Source organism: Paramisgurnus dabryanus, chromosome 16, assembly GCF_030506205.2.
Source record: "Paramisgurnus dabryanus chromosome 16, PD_genome_1.1, whole genome shotgun sequence".
Classification (NCBI taxonomy): domain Eukaryota; kingdom Metazoa; phylum Chordata; class Actinopteri; order Cypriniformes; family Cobitidae; genus Paramisgurnus; species Paramisgurnus dabryanus.
Window position 1 is genome coordinate 37,466,825 of NC_133352.1, and position 22,269 is coordinate 37,489,093.

At 45.3% G+C, this 22,269-nt stretch overlaps 1 protein-coding gene across 1 annotated transcript in view; it reads right to left on the reverse strand.

The window, feature by feature from the left end:
* Positions 1-22,269, reverse strand: part of ppid (peptidylprolyl isomerase D) — a 340,343-nt gene that overhangs the window by 317,456 nt on the left and 618 nt on the right. The gene's annotated exons all lie outside the window — the stretch shown is intronic.

A 22,269-nucleotide genomic window follows, 5' to 3' on the forward strand; every position in this document is an offset into this window, starting at 1 on the left:
TAAACTCCAGCATCCGCATGTCCAGTATCCTAAACTCCAGTATCCTAAACTCCAGCGTCCGCCTGTCCAGTATCCTAAACTCCAGCATCCTAAACTCCAGTATCCTAAACTCCAGCATCCGCCTGTCCAGTATCCTAAACTCCAGCATCCGCCTGTCCAGTATCCTAAACTCCAGCATCCGCCTGTCCAGTATCCTAAACTCCAGCATCCGCCTGTCCAGTATCCTAAACTCCAGTATCCTAAACTCCAGTATCCTAAACTCCAGTATCCTAATCTCCAGTATCCTAATCTCCAGTATCCTAAACTCCAGTATCCTAAACTCCAGTATCCTAAACTCCAGTATCCTAAACTCCAGCATCCGCATGTCCAGTATCCTAAACTCCAGTATCCTAAACTCCAGCATCCGCATGTCCAGTATCCTAAACTCCAGCATCCGCATGTCCAGTATCCTAAACTCCAGCATCCGCATGTCCAGTATCCTAAACTCCAGTATCCTAAACTCCAGCATCCGCATGTCCAGTATCCTAAACTCCAGCATCCGCATGTCCAGTATCCTAAACTCCAGCATCCGCATGTCCAGTATCCTAAACTCCAGTATCCTAAACTACAGCATCCGCATGTCCAGTATCCTAAACTCCAGTATCCTAATCTCCAGCATCCGCATGTCCAGTATCCTAAACTCCAGCATCCGCATGTCCAGTATCCTAAACTCCAGCATCCGCATGTCCAGTATCCTAAACTCCAGTATCCTAAACTCCAGCATCCGCATGTCCAGTATCCTAAACTCCAGTATCCTAAACTCCAGCATCCGCATGTCCAGTATCCTAAACTCCAGCATCCGCATGTCCAGTATCCTAAACTCCAGCATCCGCATGTCCAGTATCCTAAACTCCAGCATCCGCATGTCCAGTATCCTAAACTCCAGTATCCTAAACTCCAGCATCCGCATGTCCAGCATCCTAAACTCCAGCATCCGCATGTCCAGTATCCTAAACTCCAGCATCCGCATGTCCAGTATCCTAAACTCCAGTATCCTAAACTACAGCATCCGCATGTCCAGTATCCTAAACTCCAGTATCCTAATCTCCAGCATCCGCATGTCCAGTATCCTAAACTCCAGCATCCGCATGTCCAGTATCCTAAACTCCAGCATCCGCATGTCCAGTATCCTAAACTCCAGTATCCTAAACTCCAGCATCCGCATGTCCATTATCCTAAACTCCAGTATCCTAATCTCCAGCATCCGCATGTCCAGTATCCTAAACTCCAGCATCCTAAACTCCAGTATCCTAAACTCCAGCATCCGCATATCCAGTATCCTAAACTCCAGCATCCGCATATCCAGTATCCTAAACTCCAGCATCCAAAATTCCAGCATCCGCATATCCAGCATCCTAAACTCCAGCATCCGCATATCCAGCATCCTAAACTCCAGCATCCGCATATCCAGCATCCTAAACTCCAGCATCCGCATGTCCAGTATCCTAAACTCCAGTATCCTAAACTCCAGCGTCCGCCTGTCTAGTATCCTAAACTCCAGTATCCTAAACTCCAGCATCCTAAACTCCAGTATCCTAAACTCCAGCATCCGCATGTCCAGTATCCTAAACTCCAGCATCCGCCTGTCCAGTATCCTAAACTCCGGCATCCGCCTGTCCAGTATCCTAAACTCCAGTATCCTAAACTCCAGCATCCGCATGTCCAGTATCCTAAACTCCAGTATCCTAAACTCCAGCATCCGCATGTCCAGTATCCTAAACTCCAGTATCCTAAACTCCAGCGTCCGCCTGTCCAGTATCCTAAACTCCAGTATCCTAAACTCCAGCGTCCGCCTGTCCAGTATCCTAAACTCCAGTATCCTAAACTCCAGCATCCGCCTGTCCAGTATCCTAAACTCAAGTATCCTAAACTCCAGTATCCTAAACTCCAGTATCCTAAACTCCAGTATCCTAAACTCCAGCATCCGCATGTCCAGTATCCTAAACTCCAGTATCCTAAACTCCAGTATCCTAAACTCCAGTATCCTAAACTCCAGTATCCTAAACTCCAGCATCCGCATGTCCAGTATCCTAAACTCCAGTATCCTAAACTCCAGCATCCTAAACTCCAGCATCTGCATGTCCAGTATCCTAAACTCCAGTATCCTAAACTCCAGCATCCGCATGCCCAGTATCCTAAACTCCAGTATCCTAAACTCCAGCGTCCGCCTGTCCAGTATCCTAAACTCCAGTATCCTGTACTCCAGCATCCTAAACTCCAGTATCCTAAACTCCAGCATCCGCCTGTCCAGTATCCTAAACTCCAGCATCCGCCTGTCCAGTATCCTAAACTCCAGCATCCGCCTGTCCAGTATCCTAAACTCCAGTATCCTAAACTCCAGTATCCTAAACTCCAGTATCCTAAACTCCAGTATCCTAAACTCCAGTATCCTAAACTCCAGTATCCTAAACTCCAGTATCCTAAACTCCAGCATCCGCATGTCCAGTATCCTAAACTCCAGTATCCTAAACTCCAGTATCCTAAACTCCAGTATCCTAAACTCCAGCATCCGCATGTCCAGTATCCTAAACTCCAGTATCCTAAACTCCAGCATCCGCATGTCCAGTATCCTAAACTCCAGAATCCTAAACTCCAGTATCCTAAACTCCAGTATCCTAAACTCCAGCATCCGCATGTCCAGTTTCCTAAACTCCAGTATCCTAAACTCCAGTATCCTAAACTCCAGTATCCTAAACTCCAGCATCCGCATGTCCAGTATCCTAAACTCCAGTATCCTAAACTCCAGCATCCGCATGTCCAGTATCCTAAACTCCAGTATCCTAAACTCCAGTATCCTAAACTCCAGTATCCTAAACTCCAGTATCCTAAACTCCAGTATCCTAAACTCCAGTATCCTAAACTCCAGTATCCTAAACTCCAGCATCCGCATGTCCAGTATCCTAAACTCCAGTATCCTAAACTCCAGTATCCTAAACTCCAGTATCCTAAACTCCAGTATCCTAAACTCCAGCATCCGCATGTCCAGTATCCTAAACTCCAGTATCCTAAACTCCAGTATCCTAAACTCCAGTATCCTAAACTCCAGTATCCTAAACTCCAGTATCCTAAACTCCAGCATCCGCATGTCCAGTATCCTAAACTCCAGTATCCTAAACTCCAGTATCCTAAACTCCAGCATCCGCATGTCTAGTATCCTAAACTCCAGTATCCTAAACTCCAGCATCCGCCTGTCCAGTATCCTAAACTCCAGTATCCTAAACTCCAGTATCCTAAACTCCAGTATCCTAAACTCCAGTATCCTAAACTCCAGTATCCTAAACTCCAGTATCCTAAACTCCAGTATCCTAAACTCCAGCATCCTAAACTCCAGCATCCTAAACTCCAGCATCCGCATGTCCAGTATCCTAAACTCCAGTATCCTAAACTCCAGTATCCTAAACTCCAGTATCCTAAACTCCAGCATCCGCATGTCCAGTATCCTAAACTCCAGTATCCTAAACTCCAGCATCCGCATGTCCAGTATCCTAAACTCCAGAATCCTAAACTCCAGAATCCTAAACTCCAGTATCCTAAACTCCAGCATCCGCATGTCCAGTTTCCTAAACTCCAGTATCCTAAACTCCAGTATCCTAAACTCCAGTATCCTAAACTCCAGTATCCTAAACTCCAGCATCCGCATGTCCAGTATCCTAAACTCCAGTATCCTTAACTCCAGTATCCTAAACTCCAGCATCCGCATGTCCAGTATCCTAAACTCCAGTATCCTAAACTCCAGTATCCTAAACTCCAGCATCCTAAACTCCAGCATCCTAAACTCCAGCATCCTAAACTCCAGCATCCTAAACTCCAGCATCCGCATGTCCAGCATCCTAAACTCCAGCATCCTAAACTCCAGCATCCTAAACTCCAGGGGCCTCATTTATCAAGCGTGCGTACGAACAGAAGTGTGCGTAAAGTGTGCGTAGGAACAGTTTTACGCAAAGTGTGGAATTTATCAAATTGTACTTATACGTAGAAATGTGTGTAAATATACGCACACCTCGGAGTATGCGTACGCAGAGCATCTAGTGGTAGAATAGCGATACTACACAGGACCGTCCATCCACAGTGTTAAAAGAACACTTTGTCTATTTATTATCCACCCCCAGGTGTTAAAAATGATTACTGTTAATAAAGTAACTGCAAATCAGTATTGAAGTTAATTAATGAAATAAGTGTCTAACCCTATGTAAGAAAGCTCCGTCAAATGCTTAAAACAGTGGCTTATCTTGCATTATTGGAAGACTTGGCAAATCATCCATTCCGCCGGGAGCGCGTTTTCAGAGATCGCGCCGATGATGCTGGTTTATGCGGCTGTCCAAGGAAAGTTCTGTCATTGTCTGTCCTCCTACAGATTTCACGTCGGTGTGCTGTGACGCGTTTTTTTTTTTTTTGGCTGATAATTTTATGTCAAACCACTTTTTTATTTCTAGAAGTGTTCTCATACCCAACGGAATTAAACTCACTGGTAACATGTTCCCATGCAGATTTGTTTTCTTTTGTTAGTCATTCCTCCCGTACTAAGGGAACCAAACAGATGTGTTATTAACCTCATCCACCAGTAACTCAATTTCTGTGTCTGTAAAGTTCCTATTTTACGCTCTCTTTGTCATTATTGCGATGAGGGAAAAAGCGCAACCACGTGACTTATAACGAGAGGTGTTGTCACCATATATGGTTCATTGGAGGCGTTTCGGAATGCAAATGACCATGAACGTGCACGAGCATGGTGCTTAAGAACAAGTGGGATTAATCATCAAGGATTACTTACTGATGTGCGTACGAACCCCGTGCGCACGTTTGATAAATCCCGATTTTTTTGTACTTAGGCACATTCTAAATTTCATTCGTAGGTACAAATATAGAACATTTTCTACGCACTGTTGATAAATGAGGCCCCTGCATCCTAAACTCCAGCATCCTAAACTCCAGCATCCTAAACTCCAGCATCCGCATGTCCAGTATTCTAAACTCCAGTATCCTAAACTCCAGTATCCTAAACTCCAGCATCCGCATGTCCAGTATCCTAAACTCCAGTATCCTAAACTCCAGTATCCGCATCTCCAGTATCCTAAACTCCAGTATCCTAAACTCCAGTATCCTAAACTCCAGCATCCTAAACTCCAGTATCCTAAACTCCAGCATCCGCATGTCCAGTATCCTAAACTCCAGTATCCTAAACTCCAGTATCCTAAACTCCAGTATCCTAAACTCCAGCATCCGCATGTGCAGTATCCTAAACTCCAGCATCCTAAACTCCAGTATCCTAAACTCCAGCATCCGCATGTCCAGTATCCTAAACTCCAGCATCCGCCTGTCCAGTATCCTAAACTCCAGCATCCGCCTGTCCAGTATCCTAAACTCCAGTATCCTAAACTCCAGTATCCTAAACTCCAGTATCCTAAACTCCAGTATCCTAAACTCCAGTATCCTAAACTCCAGCATCCGCATGTCCAGTATCCTAAACTCCAGTATCCTAAACTCCAGTATCCTAAACTCCAGTATCCTAAACTCCAGCATCCGCATGTCCAGTATCCTAAACTCCAGCATCCTAAACTCCAGCATCCTAAACTCCAGCATCCTAAACTCCAGCATCCTAAACTCCAGCATCCTAAACTCCAGCATCCTAAACTCCAGCATCCTAAACTCCAGCATCCTAAACTCCAGCATCCTAAACTCCAGTATCCTAAACTCCAGCATCCGCATGTCCAGTATCCTAAACTCCAGTATCCTAAACTCCAGCATCCGCATGTCCAGTATCCTAAACTCCAGTATCCTAAACTCCAGCATCCGCATGTCCAGTATCCTAAACTCCAGTATCCTAAACTCCAGTATCCTAAACTCCAGTATCCTAAACTCCAGCATCCGCATGTCCAGTATCCTACACTCCAGTATCCTAAACTCCAGTATCCTAAACTCCAGCATCCTAAACTCCAGTATCCTAAACTCCAGCATCCGCATGTCCAGTATCCTAAACTCCAGTATCCTAAACTCCAGCATCCGCATGTCCAGTATCCTAAACTCCAGCATCCTAAACTCCAGTATCCTAAACTCCAGCATCCGCATGTCCAGTATCCTAAACTCCAGTATCCTAAACTCCAGCATCCGCATGTCCAGTATCCTAAACTCCAGTATCCTAAACTCCAGTATCCTAAACTCCAGTATCCTAAACTCCAGCATCCGCATGTCCAGTATCCTACACTCCAGTATCCTAAACTCCAGTATCCTAAACTCCAGCATCCTAAACTCCAGTATCCTAAACTCCAGCATCCGCATGTCCAGTATCCTAAACTCCAGTATCCTAAACTCCAGCATCCGCATGTCCAGTATCCTAAACTCCAGCATCCTAAACTCCAGTATCCTAAACTCCAGCATCCGCATGTCCAGTATCCTAAACTCCAGCATCCGCCTGTCCAGTATCCTAAACTCCAGTATCCTAAACTCCAGTATCCTAAACTCCAGCATCCGCATGTCCAGTATCCTAAACTCCAGTATCCTAAACTCCAGTATCCTTAACTCCAGTATCCTAAACTCCAGCATCCGCATGTCCAGTATCCTACACTCCAGTATCCTAAACTCCAGTATCCTAAACTCCAGCATCCTAAACTCCAGTATCCTAAACTCCAGCATCCGCATGTCCAGTATCCTAAACTCCAGTATCCTAAACTCCAGCATCCGCATGTCCAGTATCCTAAACTCCAGCATCCTAAACTCCAGTATCCTAAACTCCAGCATCCGCATGTCCAGTATCCTAAACTCCAGCATCCGCCTGTCCAGTATCCTAAACTCCAGTATCCTAAACTCCAGTATCCTAAACTCCAGTATCCTAAACTCCAGCATCCTAAACTCCAGCATCCGCATGTCCAGTATCCTAAACTCCAGTATCCTAAACTCCAGCATCCTAAACTCCAGCATCCGCATGTACAGTATCCTAAACTCCAGTATCCTAAACTCCAGCGTCCGCATGTCCAGTATCCTAAACTCCAGTATCCTAAACTCCAGTATCCTAAACTCCAGCATCCGCATGTCCAGTATCCTAAACTCCAGCATCCGCATGTCCAGTATCCTAAACTCCAGTATCCTAAACTCCAGCGTCCGCATGTCCAGTATCCTAATCTCCAGTATCCTAAACTCCAGTATCCTAAACTCCAGTATCCTAAACTCCAGCATCCGCATGTCCAGTATCCTAAACTCCAGTATCCTAAACTCCAGCATCCGCATGTCCAGTATCCTAAACTCCAGTATCCTAAGCTCCAGTATCCTAAACTCCAGCATCCGCATGTCCAGTATCCTAAACTCCAGTATCCTAAACTCCAGCATCCGCATGTCCAGTATCCTAAACTCCAGCATCCGCCTGTCCAGTATCCTAAACTCCAGTATCCTAAAGTCCAGCATCCTAACTCCAGTATCCCAAACTCCAGCATCCGCATGTCCAGTATCCTAAACTCCAGCATCCGCCTGTCCAGTATCCTAAACTCCAGCATCCGCCTGTCCAGTATCCTAAACTCCAGTATCCTAAACTCCAGTATCCTAATCTCCAGTATCCTAAACTCCAGCATCCGCATGTCCAGTATCCTAAACTCCAGTATCTTAAAATCCAGTATCCTAAACTCCAGCATCCGCATGTCCAGTATCCTAAACTCCAGTATCCTAAACTCCAGCATCCGCATGTCCAGTATCCTAAACTCCAGTATCCTAAACTCCAGTATCCTAAACTCCAGCATCCGCATGTCCAGTATCCTAAACTCCAGTATCCTAAACTCCAGTATCCTAAACTCCAGCATCCGCATGTCCAGTATCCTAAACTCCAGTATCCTAAACTCCAGTATCCTAAACTCCAGTATCCTAAACTCCAGCATGTGCATGTCCAGTATCCTAAACTCCAGTATCCTAAACTCCAGCATCCGCATGTCCAGTATCCTAAACTCCAGCATCCGCCTGTCCAGTATCCTAAACTCCAGTATCCTAAACTCCAGCATCCGCATGTCCAGTCTCCTAAACTCCAGTATCCTAAACTCCAGTATCCTAAACTCCAGTATCCTAAACTCCAGTATCCGAAACTCCAGCATCCGCCTGTCCAGTATCCTAAACTCCAGTATCCTAAACTCCAGCGTCCGCCTGTCCAGTATCCTAAACTCCAGTATCCTAAACTCCAGCATCCTAAACTCCAGTATCCTAAACTCCAGCATCCGCATGTCCAGTATCCTAAACTCCAGCATCCGCCTGTCCAGTATCCTAAACTCCAGCATCCGCCTGTCCAGTATCCTAAACTCCAGTATCCTAAACTCCAGTATCCTAAACTCCAGTATCCTAAACTCCAGTATCCTAAACTCCAGCATCCGCATGTCCAGTATCCTAAACTCCAGTATCCTAAACTCCAGTATCCTAAACTCCAGTATCCTAAACTCCAGTATCCTAAACTCCAGTATCCTAAACTCCAGCATCCGCATGTCCAGTATCCTTAACTCCAGTATCCTTAACTCCAGTATCCTAAACTCCAGCATCCGCATGTCCAGTATCCTTAACTCCAGTATCCTTAACTCCAGTATCCTAAACTCCAGCATCCGCATGTCCAGTATCCTAAACTCCAGTATCCTAAACTCCAGTATCCTAAACTCCAGCATCCGCATGTCCAGTATCCTAAACTCCAGCATCCGCCTGTCCAGTATCCTAAACTCCAGCATCCGCCTGTCCAGTATCCTAAACTCCAGCATCCGCCTGTCCAGTATCCTAAACTCCAGTATCCTAAACTCCAGTATCCTAAACTCCAGTATCCTAAACTCCAGTATCCTAAACTCCAGTATCCTAAACTCCAGTATCCTAAACTCCAGCATCCGCATGTCCAGTATCCTAAACTCCAGTATCCTAAACTCCAGTATCCTAAACTCCAGTATCCTAAACTCCAGCATCCGCATGTCCAGTATCCTAAACTCCAGTATCCTAAACTCCAGTATCCTAAACTCCAGCATCCGCATGTCCAGTATCCTAAACTCCAGTATCCTAAACTCCAGTATCCTAAACTCCAGTATCCTAAACTCCAGTATCCTAAACTCCAGCATCCGCATGTCCAGTATCCTAAACTCCAGTATCCTAAACTCCAGTATCCTAAACTCCAGCATCCTAAACTCCAGCATCCTAAACTCCAGCATCCTAAACTCCAGCATCCTAAACTCCAGCATCCTAATCTCCAGTATCCTAAACTCCAGCATCCTAAACTCCAGCATCCTAAACTCCAGCATCCTAAACTCCAGCATCCTAATCTCCAGTATCCTAAACTCCAGCATCCGCATGTCCAGTATCCTAAACTCCAGTATCCTAATCTCCAGTATCCTAAACTCCAGCATCCGCATGTCCAGTATCCTAAACTCCAGTATCCTAAACTCCAGTATCCTAAACTCCAGCATCCGCATGTCCAGTATCCTAAACTCCAGTATCCTAAACTCCAGTATCCTAAACTCCAGTATCCTAAACTCCAGCATCCGCATGTCCAGTATCCTAAACTCCAGTATCCTTAACTCCAGTATCCTAAACTCCAGCATCCGCATGTCCAGTATCCTAAACTCCAGTATCCTAAACTCCAGCATCCTAAACTCCAGCATCCTAAACTCCAGCATCCTAAACTCCAGCATCCTAAACTCCAGCATCCGCATGTCCAGCATCCTAAACTCCAGCATCCTAAACTCCAGCATCCTAAACTCCAGGGGCCTCATTTATCAAGCGTGCGTACGAACAGAAGTGTGCGTAAAGTGTGCGTAGGAACAGTTTTACGCAAAGTGTGGAATTTATCAAATTGTACTTATACGTAGAAATGTGTGTAAATATACGCACACCTCGGAGTATGCGTACGCAGAGCATCTAGTGGTAGAATAGCGATACTACACAGGACCGTCCATCCACAGTGTTAAAAGAACACTTTGTCTATTTATTATCCACCCCCAGGTGTTAAAAATGATTACTGTTAATAAAGTAACTGCAAATCAGTATTGAAGTTAATTAATGAAATAAGTGTCTAACCCTATGTAAGAAAGCTCCGTCAAATGCTTAAAACAGTGGCTTATCTTGCATTATTGGAAGACTTGGCAAATCATCCATTCCGCCGGGAGCGCGTTTTCAGAGATCGCGCCGATGATGCTGGTTTATGCGGCTGTCCAAGGAAAGTTCTGTCATTGTCTGTCCTCCTACAGATTTCACGTCGGTGTGCTGTGACGCGTTTTTTTTTTTTTTGGCTGATAATTTTATGTCAAACCACTTTTTTATTTCTAGAAGTGTTCTCATACCCAACGGAATTAAACTCACTGGTAACATGTTCCCATGCAGATTTGTTTTCTTTTGTTAGTCATTCCTCCCGTACTAAGGGAACCAAACAGATGTGTTATTAACCTCATCCACCAGTAACTCAATTTCTGTGTCTGTAAAGTTCCTATTTTACGCTCTCTTTGTCATTATTGCGATGAGGGAAAAAGCGCAACCACGTGACTTATAACGAGAGGTGTTGTCACCATATATGGTTCATTGGAGGCGTTTCGGAATGCAAATGACCATGAACGTGCACGAGCATGGTGCTTAAGAACAAGTGGGATTAATCATCAAGGATTACTTACTGATGTGCTACGAACCCCGTGCGCACGTTTGATAAATCCCGATTTTTTTGTACTTAGGCACATTCTAAATTTCATTCGTAGGTACAAATATAGAACATTTTCTACGCACTGTTGATAAATGAGGCCCCTGCATCCTAAACTCCAGCATCCTAAACTCCAGCATCCTAAACTCCAGCATCCGCATGTCCAGTATTCTAAACTCCAGTATCCTAAACTCCAGTATCCTAAACTCCAGCATCCGCATGTCCAGTATCCTAAACTCCAGTATCCTAAACTCCAGTATCCGCATCTCCAGTATCCTAAACTCCAGTATCCTAAACTCCAGTATCCTAAACTCCAGCATCCTAAACTCCAGTATCCTAAACTCCAGCATCCGCATGTCCAGTATCCTAAACTCCAGTATCCTAAACTCCAGTATCCTAAACTCCAGTATCCTAAACTCCAGCATCCGCATGTGCAGTATCCTAAACTCCAGCATCCTAAACTCCAGTATCCTAAACTCCAGCATCCGCATGTCCAGTATCCTAAACTCCAGCATCCGCCTGTCCAGTATCCTAAACTCCAGCATCCGCCTGTCCAGTATCCTAAACTCCAGTATCCTAAACTCCAGTATCCTAAACTCCAGTATCCTAAACTCCAGTATCCTAAACTCCAGTATCCTAAACTCCAGTATCCTAAACTCCAGCATCCGCATGTCCAGTATCCTAAACTCCAGTATCCTAAACTCCAGTATCCTTAACTCCAGTATCCTAAACTCCAGCATCCGCATGTCCAGTATCCTACACTCCAGTATCCTAAACTCCAGTATCCTAAACTCCAGCATCCTAAACTCCAGTATCCTAAACTCCAGCATCCGCATGTCCAGTATCCTAAACTCCAGTATCCTAAACTCCAGCATCCGCATGTCCAGTATCCTAAACTCCAGTATCCTAAACTCCAGTATCCTAAACTCCAGTATCCTAAACTCCAGCATCCGCATGTCCAGTATCCTAAACTCCAGCATCCGCCTGTCCAGTATCCTAAACTCCAGTATCCTAAACTCCAGCATCCGCATGTCCAGTATCCTAAGCTCCAGTATCCTAAACTCCAGCATCCGCATGTCCAGTATCCTAAACTCCAGTATCCTAAACTCCAGTATCCTAAACTCCAGTATCCTAAACTCCAGTATCCTAAACTCCAGTATCCTAAACTCCAGTATCCTAAACTCCAGTATCCTAAACTCCAGCATCCGCATGTCCAGTATCCTAAACTCCAGTATCCTAAACTCCAGCATCCTAAACTCCAGTATCCTAAACTCCAGCATCCGCATGTCCAGTATCCTAAACTCCAGCATCCGCCTGTCCAGTATCCTAAACTCCAGTATCCTAAACTCCAGCATCCGCATGTCCAGTATCCTAAGCTCCAGTATCCTAAACTCCAGCATCCGCATGTCCAGTATCCTAAACTCCAGTATCCTAAACTCCAGTATCCTAAACTCCAGTATCCTAAACTCCAGTATCCTAAACTCCAGTATCCTAAACTCCAGTATCCTAAACTCCAGCATCCGCATGTCCAGTATCCTAAACTCCAGTATCCTAAACTCCAGCATCCGCATGTCCAGTATCCTAAACTCCAGTATCCTAAACTCCAGCGTCCGCCTGTCCAGTATCCTAAACTCCAGTATCCTAAACTCCAGTATCCTAAACTCCAGCATCCTAAACTCCAGAATCCTAAACTCCAGCATCCGCATGTCCAGTATCCTAAACTCCAGTATCCTAAACTCCAGTATCCTAAACTCCAGTATCCTAAACTCCAGTATCCTAAACTCCAGCATCCGCATGTCCAGTATCCTAAACTCCAGTATCCTAAACTCCAGCATCCGCATGTCCAGTATCCTAAACTCCAGTATCCTAAACTCCAGCGTCCGCCTGTCCAGTATCCTAAACTCCAGTATCCTAAACTCCAGCATCCTAAACTCCAGTATCCTAAACTCCAGCATCCGCATGTCCAGTATCCTAAACTCCAGTATCCTAAACTCCAGCGTCCGCCTGTCCAGTATCCTAAACTCCAGTATCCTAAACTCCAGTATCCTAAACTCCAGCGTCCACCTGTCCAGTATCCTAAACTCCAGCATCCGCCTGTCCAGTATCCTAAACTCCAGTATCCTAAACTCCAGCATCCGCATGTCCAGTATCCTAAACTCCAGCATCCGCCTGTCCAGTATCCTAAAATCCAATATCCTAAACTCCAGCATCCGCATGTCCAGTATCATAAGCTCCAGTATCCTAAACTCCAGCATCCGCATGTCCAGTATCCTAAACTCCAGTATCCTAAACTCCAGTATCCTAAACTCCAGTATCCTAAACTCCAGTATCCTAAACTCCAGTATCCTAAACTCCAGTATCCTAAACTCCAGCATCCGCATGTCCAGTATCCTAAACTCCAGTATCCTAAACTCCAGCGTCCGCCTGTCCAGTATCCTAAACTCCAGTATCCTAAACTCCAGTATCCTAAACTCCAGTATCCTAAACTCCAGCATCCTAAACTCCAGTATCCTAAACTCCAGCATCCGCCTGTCCAGTATCCTAAACTCCAGCATCCGCATGTCCAGTATCCTAAACTCCAGTATCCTAAACTCCAGCGTCCGCCTGTCCAGTATCCTAAACTCCAGTATCCTAAACTCCAGTATCCTAAACTCCAGCATCCTAAACTCCAGTATCCTAAACTCCAGCATCCGCCTGTCCAGTATCCTAAACTCCAGTATCCTAAACTCCAGTATCCTAAACTCCAGCATCCGCATGTCCAGTATCCTAAACTCCAGTATCCTAAACTCCAGTATCCTAAACTCCAGCATCCGCATGTCCAGTATCCTAAACTCCAGTATCCTAAACTCCAGCATCCGCATGTCCAGTATCCTAAACTCCAGTATCCTAAACTCCAGCATCCTAAACTCCAGCATCCTAAACTCCAGTATCCTAAACTCCAGCATCCGCATGTCCAGTATCCTAAACTCCAGTATCCTAAACTCCAGTATCCTAAACTCCAGCATCCGCATGTCCAGTATCCTAAACTCCAGTATCCTAAACTCCAGTATCCTAAACTCCAGCATCTGCATGTCCAGTATCCTAAACTCCAGTATCCTAAACTCCAGTATCCTAAACTCCAGTATCCTAAACTCCAGTATCCTTAACTCCAGCATCCGCATGTCCAGTATCCTAAACTCCAGTATCCTTAACTCCAGTATCCTAAACTCCAGCATCCGCATGTCCAGTATCCTAAACTCCAGTATCCTAAACTCCAGTATCCTAAACTCCAGCATCCGCATGTCCAGTATCCTAAACTCCAGTATCCTAAACTCCAGTATCCTAAACTCCAGCATCCTAAACTCCAGCATCCTAAACTCCAGCATCCTAAACTCCAGCATCCTAAACTCCAGCATCCTAAACTCCAGCATCCTAAACTCCAGCATCCTAAACTCCAGCATCCTAAACTCCAGCATCCTAAACTCCAGCATCCTAAACTCCAGCATCCGCATGTCCAGTATCCTAAACTCCAGCATCCTAAACTCCAGCATCCTAAACTCCAGCATCCTAAACTCCAGCATCCGCATGTCCAGTATCCTAAACTCCAGTATCCTAAACTCCAGTATCCTAAACTCCAGCATCCGCATGTCCAGTATCCTAAACTCCAGTATCCTAAACTCCAGTATCCTAAACTCCAGTATCCTAAACTCCAGTATCCTAAACTCCAGCATCCGCATGTCCAGTATCCTAAACTCCAGTATCCTAAACTCCAGCATCCTGAACTCCAGCATCCTAAACTCCAGTATCCTAAACTCCAGCATCCGCATGTCCAGTATCCTAAACTCCAGTATCCTAAACTCCAGTATCCTAAACTCCAGTATCCTAAACTCCAGCATCCGCATGTCCAGTATCCTAAACTCCAGTATCCTAAACTCCAGTATCCTAAACTCCAGTATCCTAAACTCCAGCATCCGCATGTCCAGTTTCCTAAACTCCAGTATCCTAAACTCCAGTATCCTAAACTCCAGCATCCGCATGTCCAGTATCCTAAACTCCAGTATCCTAAACTCCAGCATCCGCATGTCCAGTATCCTAAACTCCAGTATCCTAAACTCCAGTATCCTAAACTCCAGTATCCTAAACTCCAGTATCCTAAACTCCAGTATCCTAAACTCCAGCATCCGCATGTCCAGTATCCTAAACTCCAGTATCCTAAACTCCGGTATCCTAAACTCCGGTATCCTAAACTCCAGCATCCGCATGTCCAGTATCCTAAACTCCAGTATCCTAAACTCCAGCATCCGCATGTCCAGTATCCTAAACTCCAGCATCCGCCTGTCCAGTATCCTAAACTCCAGTATCCTAAACTCCAGCATCCGCATGTCCAGTATCTTAAACTCCAGTATCCTAAACTCCAGTATCCTAAACTCCAGCATCCGCATGTCCAGTATCCTAAACTCCAGTATCCTAAACTCCAGTATCCTAAACTCCAGCATCCGCATGTCCAGTCTCCTAAACTGCAGTATCCTAAACTCCAGTATCCTAAACTCCAGTATCCTAAACTCCAGTATCCTAAACTCCAGCATCCGCATGTCCAGTATCCTAAACTCCAGTATCCTAAACTCCAGTATCCTAAACTCCAGTATCCTAAACTCCAGTATCCTAAACTCCAGCATCCGCATGTCCAGTATCCTAAACTCCAGCATCCGCCTGTCCAGTATCCTAAACTCCAGTATCCTAAACTCCAGTATCCTAAACTCCAGTATCCTAAACTCCAGTATCCTAAACTCCAGTATCCTAAACTCCAGTATCCTAAACTCCAGTATCCTAAACTCCAGTATCCTAAACTCCAGCATCCGCATGTCCAGTATCCTAAACTCCAGTATCCTAAACTCCAGTATCCTAAACTCCAGCATCCGCATGTCCAGTATCCTAAACTCCAGCATCCTAAACTCCAGTATCCTAAACTCCAGCATCCGCATGTCCAGTATCCTAAACTCTAGCATCCGCCTGTCCAGTATCCTAAACTCCAGTATCCTAAACTCCAGCATCCTAAACTCCAGCATCCGCATGTCCAGTATCCTAAACTCCAGCATCCTAAACTCCAGCATCCTAAACTCCAGCATCCGCATGTACAGTATCCTAAACTCCAGTATCCTAAACTCCAGCGTCCGCATGTCCAGTATCCTAAACTCCAGTATCCTAAACTCCAGTATCCTAAACTCCAGCATCCGCATGTCCAGTATCCTAAACTCCAGTATCCTAAACTCCAGTATCCTAAACTCCAGCATCCGCATGTCCAGTATCCTAAACTCCAGTATCCTAAACTCCAGTATCCTAAACTCCAGCATCCGCATGTCCAGTATCCTAAACTCCAGTATCCTAAACTCCAGCATCAGCATGTCCAGTATCCTAAACTCCAGTATCCTAAACTCCAGCATCCGCATGTCCAGTATCCTAAACTCCAGCATCCGCCTGTCCAGTATCCTAAACTCCAGCATCCGCCTGTCCAGTATCCTAAACTCCAGTATCCTAAACTCCAGCATCCTAAACTCCAGCATCCTAAACTCCAGCATCCTAAACTCCAGCATCCTAAACTCCAGCATCCGCATGTCCAGTATCCTAAACTCCAGTATCCTAAACTCCAGTATCCTAAACTCCAGTATCCTAAACTCCAGCATCCGCATGTCCAGTATCCTAAACTCCAGTATCCTAAACTCCAGTTTCCTAAACTCCAGCATCCGCATGTCCAGTATCCTAAACTCCAGTATCCTAAACTCCAGTATCCTAAACTCCAGCATCCGCATGTCCAGTATCCTAAACTCCAGTATCCTAAACTCCAGTATCCTAAACTCCAGCGTCCGCATGTCCAGTATCCTAAACTCCAGTATCCTAAACTCCAGTATCCAAAACTCCAGCATCCGCATGTCCAGTATCCTAAACTCCAGTATCCTAAACTCCAGTATCCTAAACTCCAGTATCCTAAACTCCAGCATCCGCATGTCCAGTATCCTAAACTCCAGCATCCGCATGTCCAGTATCCTAAACTCCAGTATCCTAAACTCCAGTATCCTAAACTCCAGTTTCCTAAACTCCAGCATCCGCATGTCCAGTATCCTAAACTCCAGTATCCTAAACTCCAGTATCCTAAACTCCAGCATCCGCATGTCCAGTATCCTAAACTCCAGTATCCTAAACTCCAGCATCCGCATGTCCAGTATCCTAAACTCCAGTATCCTAAACTCCAGCATCCGCATGTCCAGTATCCTAAACTCCAGTATCCTAAACTCCAGCATCCTAAACTCCAGCATCCTAAACTCCAGCATCCTAAACTCCAGCATCCTAAACTCCAGCATCCTAAACTCCAGCATCCTAAACTCCAGCATCCTAAACTCCAGCATCCGCATGTCCAGCATCCTAAACTCCAGCATCCGCCTGTCCAGTATCCTAAACTCCAGCATCCGCCTGTCCAGTATCCTAAACTCCAGCATCCGCCTGTCCAGTATCCTAAACTCCAGCATCCGCCTGTCCAGTATCCTAAACTCCAGTATCCTAAACTCCAGCATCCGCATGTCCAGCATCCTAAACTCCAGTATCCTAAACTCCAGTATCCTAAACTCCAGCATCCGCATGTCCAGTATCCTAAACTCCAGTATCCTAAACTCCAGTATCCTAAACTCCAGCATCCGCATGTCCAGTATCCTAAACTCCAGTATCCTAAACTCCAGTATCCTAAACTCCAGCATCCGCATGTCCAGTATCCTAAACTCCAGCATCCGCATGTCCAGTATCCTAAACTCCAGTATCCTAAACTCCAGTATCCTAAACTCCAGTATCCTAAACTCCAGCATCCGCATGTCCAGCATCCGCATGTCCAGCATCCTAAACTCCAGTATCCTAAACTCCAGTATCCTAAACTCCAGCATCCGCATGTCCAGTATCCTAAACTCCAGCATCCTAAACTCCAGCATCCGCATGTCCAGTATCCTAAACTCCAGTATCCTAAACTCCAGTATCCTAAACTCCAGCGTCCGCATGTACAGTATCCTAAACTCCAGTATCCTAAACTCCAGCGTCCGCATGTCCCGTATCCTAAACTCCAGTATCCTAAACTCCAGTATCCAAAACTCCAGCATCCGCATGTCCAGTATCCTAAACTCCAGTATCCTAAACTCCAGTATCCTAAACTCCAGTATCCTAAACTCCAGTATCCTAAACTCCAGCATCCGCATGTCCAGTATCCTAAACTCCAGCATCCGCATGTCCAGTATCCTAAACTCCAGTATCCTAAACTCCAGTATCCTAAACTCCAGTATCCTAAACTCCAGTATCCTAAACTCCAGCATCCGCATGGCCAGTATCCTAAACTCCAGTATCCTAAACTCCAGCATCCGCATGTCCAGTATCCTAAACTCCAGTATCCTAAACTCCAGCATCCGCATGTCCAGTATCCTAAACTCCAGCATCCGCCTGTCCAGTATCCTAAACTCCAGCATCCGCCTGTCCAGTATCCTAAACTCCAGTATCCTAAACTCCAGTATCCTAAACTCCAGTATCCTAAACTCCAGCATCCGCATGTCCAGTATCCTAAACTCCAGTATCCTAAACTCCAGTATCCTAAACTCCAGTATCCTAAACTCCAGTATCCTAAACTCCAGCATCCGCATGTCCAGTATCCTAAACTCCAGTATCCTAAACTCCAGTATCCTAAACTCCAGTATCCTAAACTCCAGTATCCTAAACTCCAGTAACCTAAACTCCAGCATCCGCATGTCCAGTATCCTAAACTCCAGTATCCTAAACTCCAGTATCCTAAACTCCAGTATCCTAAACTCCAGCATCCGCATGTCCAGTATCCTAAACTCCAGTATCCTAAACTCCAGTATCCTAAACTCCAGCATCCGCATGTCCAGTATCCTAAACTCCAGTATCCTAAACTCCAGTATTCTAAACTCCAGTATCCTAAACTCCAGCATCCGCATGTCCAGTATCCTAAACTCCAGTATCCTAAACTCCAGTATCCTAAACTCCAGTATCCTAAACTCCAGCATCCGCATGTCCAGTATCCTAAACTCCAGTATCCTAAACTCCAGTATCCTAAACTCCAGCATCCGCATGTCCAGTATCCTAAACTCCAGTATCCTAAACTCCAGTATCCTAAACTCCAGTATCCTAAATTCCAGCATCCGCATGTCCAGTATCCTAAACTCCAGTATCCTAAACTCCAGCATCCGCCTGTCCAGTATCCTAAACTCCAGCATCCGCCTGTCCAGTATCCTAAACTCCAGTATCCTAAACTCCAGTATCCTAAACTCCAGTATCCTAAACTCCAGCATCCGCATGTCCAGTACCCTAAACTCCAGTATCCTAAACTCCAGCATCCGCATGTCCAGTATCCTAAACTCCAGTATCCTAAACTCCAGCATCCGCATGTCCAGTATCCTAAACTCCAGTATCCTAAACTCCAGCATCCGCATGTCCAGTATCCTAAACTCCAGTATCCTAAACTCCAGCATCCGCATGTCCAGTATCTCAAACTCCAGTATCCTAAACTCCAGTATCCTAAACTCCAGCTTCCGCATGTCCAGTATCCTAAACTCCAGTATCCTAAACTCCAGTATCCTAAACTCCAGTATCCTAAACTCCAGTATCCTAAACTCCAGTATCCTAAACTCCAGCATTTGCATGTCCAGTATCCTAAACTTCAGTATCCTAAACTCCAGTATCCTAAACTCCAGTATCCTAAACTCCAGCATCCGCATGTCCAGTATCCTAAACTCCAGCATCCGCATGTCCAGTATCCTAAGCTCCAGTATCCTAAACTCCAGCATCCGCATGTCCAGTATCCTAAACTCCAGTATCCTAAAATCCAGTATCCTAAACTCCAGTATCCTAAACTCCAGCATCCGCATGTCCAGTATCCTAAACTCCAGTATCCTAAACTCCAGCGTCCGCCTGTCCAGTATCCTAAACTCCAGTATCCTAAACTCCAGTATCCTAAACTCCAGCATCCGCATGTCCAGTATCCTAAACTCCAGTATCCTAAACTCCAGTATCCTAAACTCCAGCATCCGCATGTCCAGTATCCTAAACTCCAGTATCCTAAACTCCAGCATCCGCATGTCCAGTATCCTAAACTCCAGTATCCTAAACTCCAGCATCCTAAACTCCAGCATCCTAAACTCCAGTATCCTAAACTCCAGCATCCGCATGTCCAGTATCCTAAACTCCAGTATCCTAAACTCCAGTATCCTAAACTCCAGCATCCTAAACTCCAGTATCCTAAACTCCAGCATCCGCATGTCCAGTATCCTAAACTCCAGTATCCTAAACTCCAGTATCCTAAACTCCAGCATCCGCATGTCCAGTATCCTAAACTCCAGTATCCTAAACTCCAGTATCCTAAACTCCAGCATCTGCATGTCCAGTATCCTAAACTCCAGTATCCTAAACTCCAGTATCCTAAACTCCAGTATCCTAAACTCCAGTATCCTTAACTCCAGCATCCGCATGTCCAGTATCCTAAACTCCAGTATCCTTAACTCCAGTATCCTAAACTCCAGCATCCGCATGTCCAGTATCCTAAACTCCAGTATCCTAAACTCCAGTATCCTAAACTCCAGCATCCGCATGTCCAGTATCCTAAACTCCAGTATCCTAAACTCCAGTATCCTAAACTCCAGCATCCTAAACTCCAGCATCCTAAACTCCAGCATCCTAAACTCCAGCATCCTAAACTCCAGCATCCTAAACTCCAGCATCCTAAACTCCAGCATCCTAAACTCCAGCATCCTAAACTCCAGCATCCTAAACTCCAGCATCCTAAACTCCAGCATCCGCATGTCCAGTATCCTAAACTCCAGCATCCTAAACTCCAGCATCCTAAACTCCAGCATCCTAAACTCCAGCATCCGCATGTCCAGTATCCTAAACTCCAGTATCCTAAACTCCAGTATCCTAAACTCCAGCATCCGCATGTCCAGTATCCTAAACTCCAGTATCCTAAACTCCAGTATCCTAAACTCCAGTATCCTAAACTCCAGTATCCTAAACTCCAGCATCCGCATGTCCAGTATCCTAAACTCCAGTATCCTAAACTCCAGCATCCTGAACTCCAGCATCCTAAACTCCAGTATCCTAAACTCCAGCATCCGCATGTCCAGTATCCTAAACTCCAGTATCCTAAACTCCAGTATCCTAAACTCCAGTATCCTAAACTCCAGCATCCGCATGTCCAGTATCCTAAACTCCAGTATCCTAAACTCCAGTATCCTAAACTCCAGTATCCTAAACTCCAGCATCCGCATGTCCAGTTTCCTAAACTCCAGTATCCTAAACTCCAGTATCCTAAACTCCAGCATCCGCATGTCCAGTATCCTAAACTCCAGTATCCTAAACTCCAGCATCCGCATGTCCAGTATCCTAAACTCCAGTATCCTAAACTCCAGTATCCTAAACTCCAGTATCCTAAACTCCAGTATCCTAAACTCCAGTATCCTAAACTCCAGCATCCGCATGTCCAGTATCCTAAACTCCAGTATCCTAAACTCCGGTATCCTAAACTCCGGTATCCTAAACTCCAGCATCCGCATGTCCAGTATCCTAAACTCCAGTATCCTAAACTCCAGCATCCGCATGTCCAGTATCCTAAACTCCAGCATCCGCCTGTCCAGTATCCTAAACTCCAGTATCCTAAACTCCAGCATCCGCATGTCCAGTATCTTAAACTCCAGTATCCTAAACTCCAGTATCCTAAACTCCAGCATCCGCATGTCCAGTATCCTAAACTCCAGTATCCTAAACTCCAGTATCCTAAACTCCAGCATCCGCATGTCCAGTCTCCTAAACTGCAGTATCCTAAACTCCAGTATCCTAAACTCCAGTATCCTAAACTCCAGTATCCTAAACTCCAGCATCCGCATGTCCAGTATCCTAAACTCCAGTATCCTAAACTCCAGTATCCTAAACTCCAGTATCCTAAACTCCAGCATCCGCATGTCCAGTATCCTAAACTCCAGCATCCGCCTGTCCAGTATCCTAAACTCCAGTATCCTAAACTCCAGTATCCTAAACTCCAGTATCCTAAACTCCAGTATCCTAAACTCCAGTATCCTAAACTCCAGTATCCTAAACTCCAGTATCCTAAACTCCAGTATCCTAAACTCCAGTATCCTAAACTCCAGCATCCGCATGTCCAGTATCCTAAACTCCAGTATCCTAAACTCCAGTATCCTAAACTCCAGCATCCGCATGTCCAGTATCCTAAACTCCAGCATCCTAAACTCCAGTATCCTAAACTCCAGCATCCGCATGTCCAGTATCCTAAACTCTAGCATCCGCCTGTCCAGTATCCTAAACTCCAGTATCCTAAACTCCAGCATCCTAAACTCCAGCATCCGCATGTCCAGTATCCTAAACTCCAGCATCCTAAACTCCAGCATCCTAAACTCCAGCATCCGCATGTACAGTATCCTAAACTCCAGTATCCTAAACTCCAGCGTCCGCATGTCCAGTATCCTAAACTCCAGTATCCTAAACTCCAGTATCCTAAACTCCAGCATCCGCATGTCCAGTATCCTAAACTCCAGTATCCTAAACTCCAGTATCCTAAACTCCAGCATCCGCAT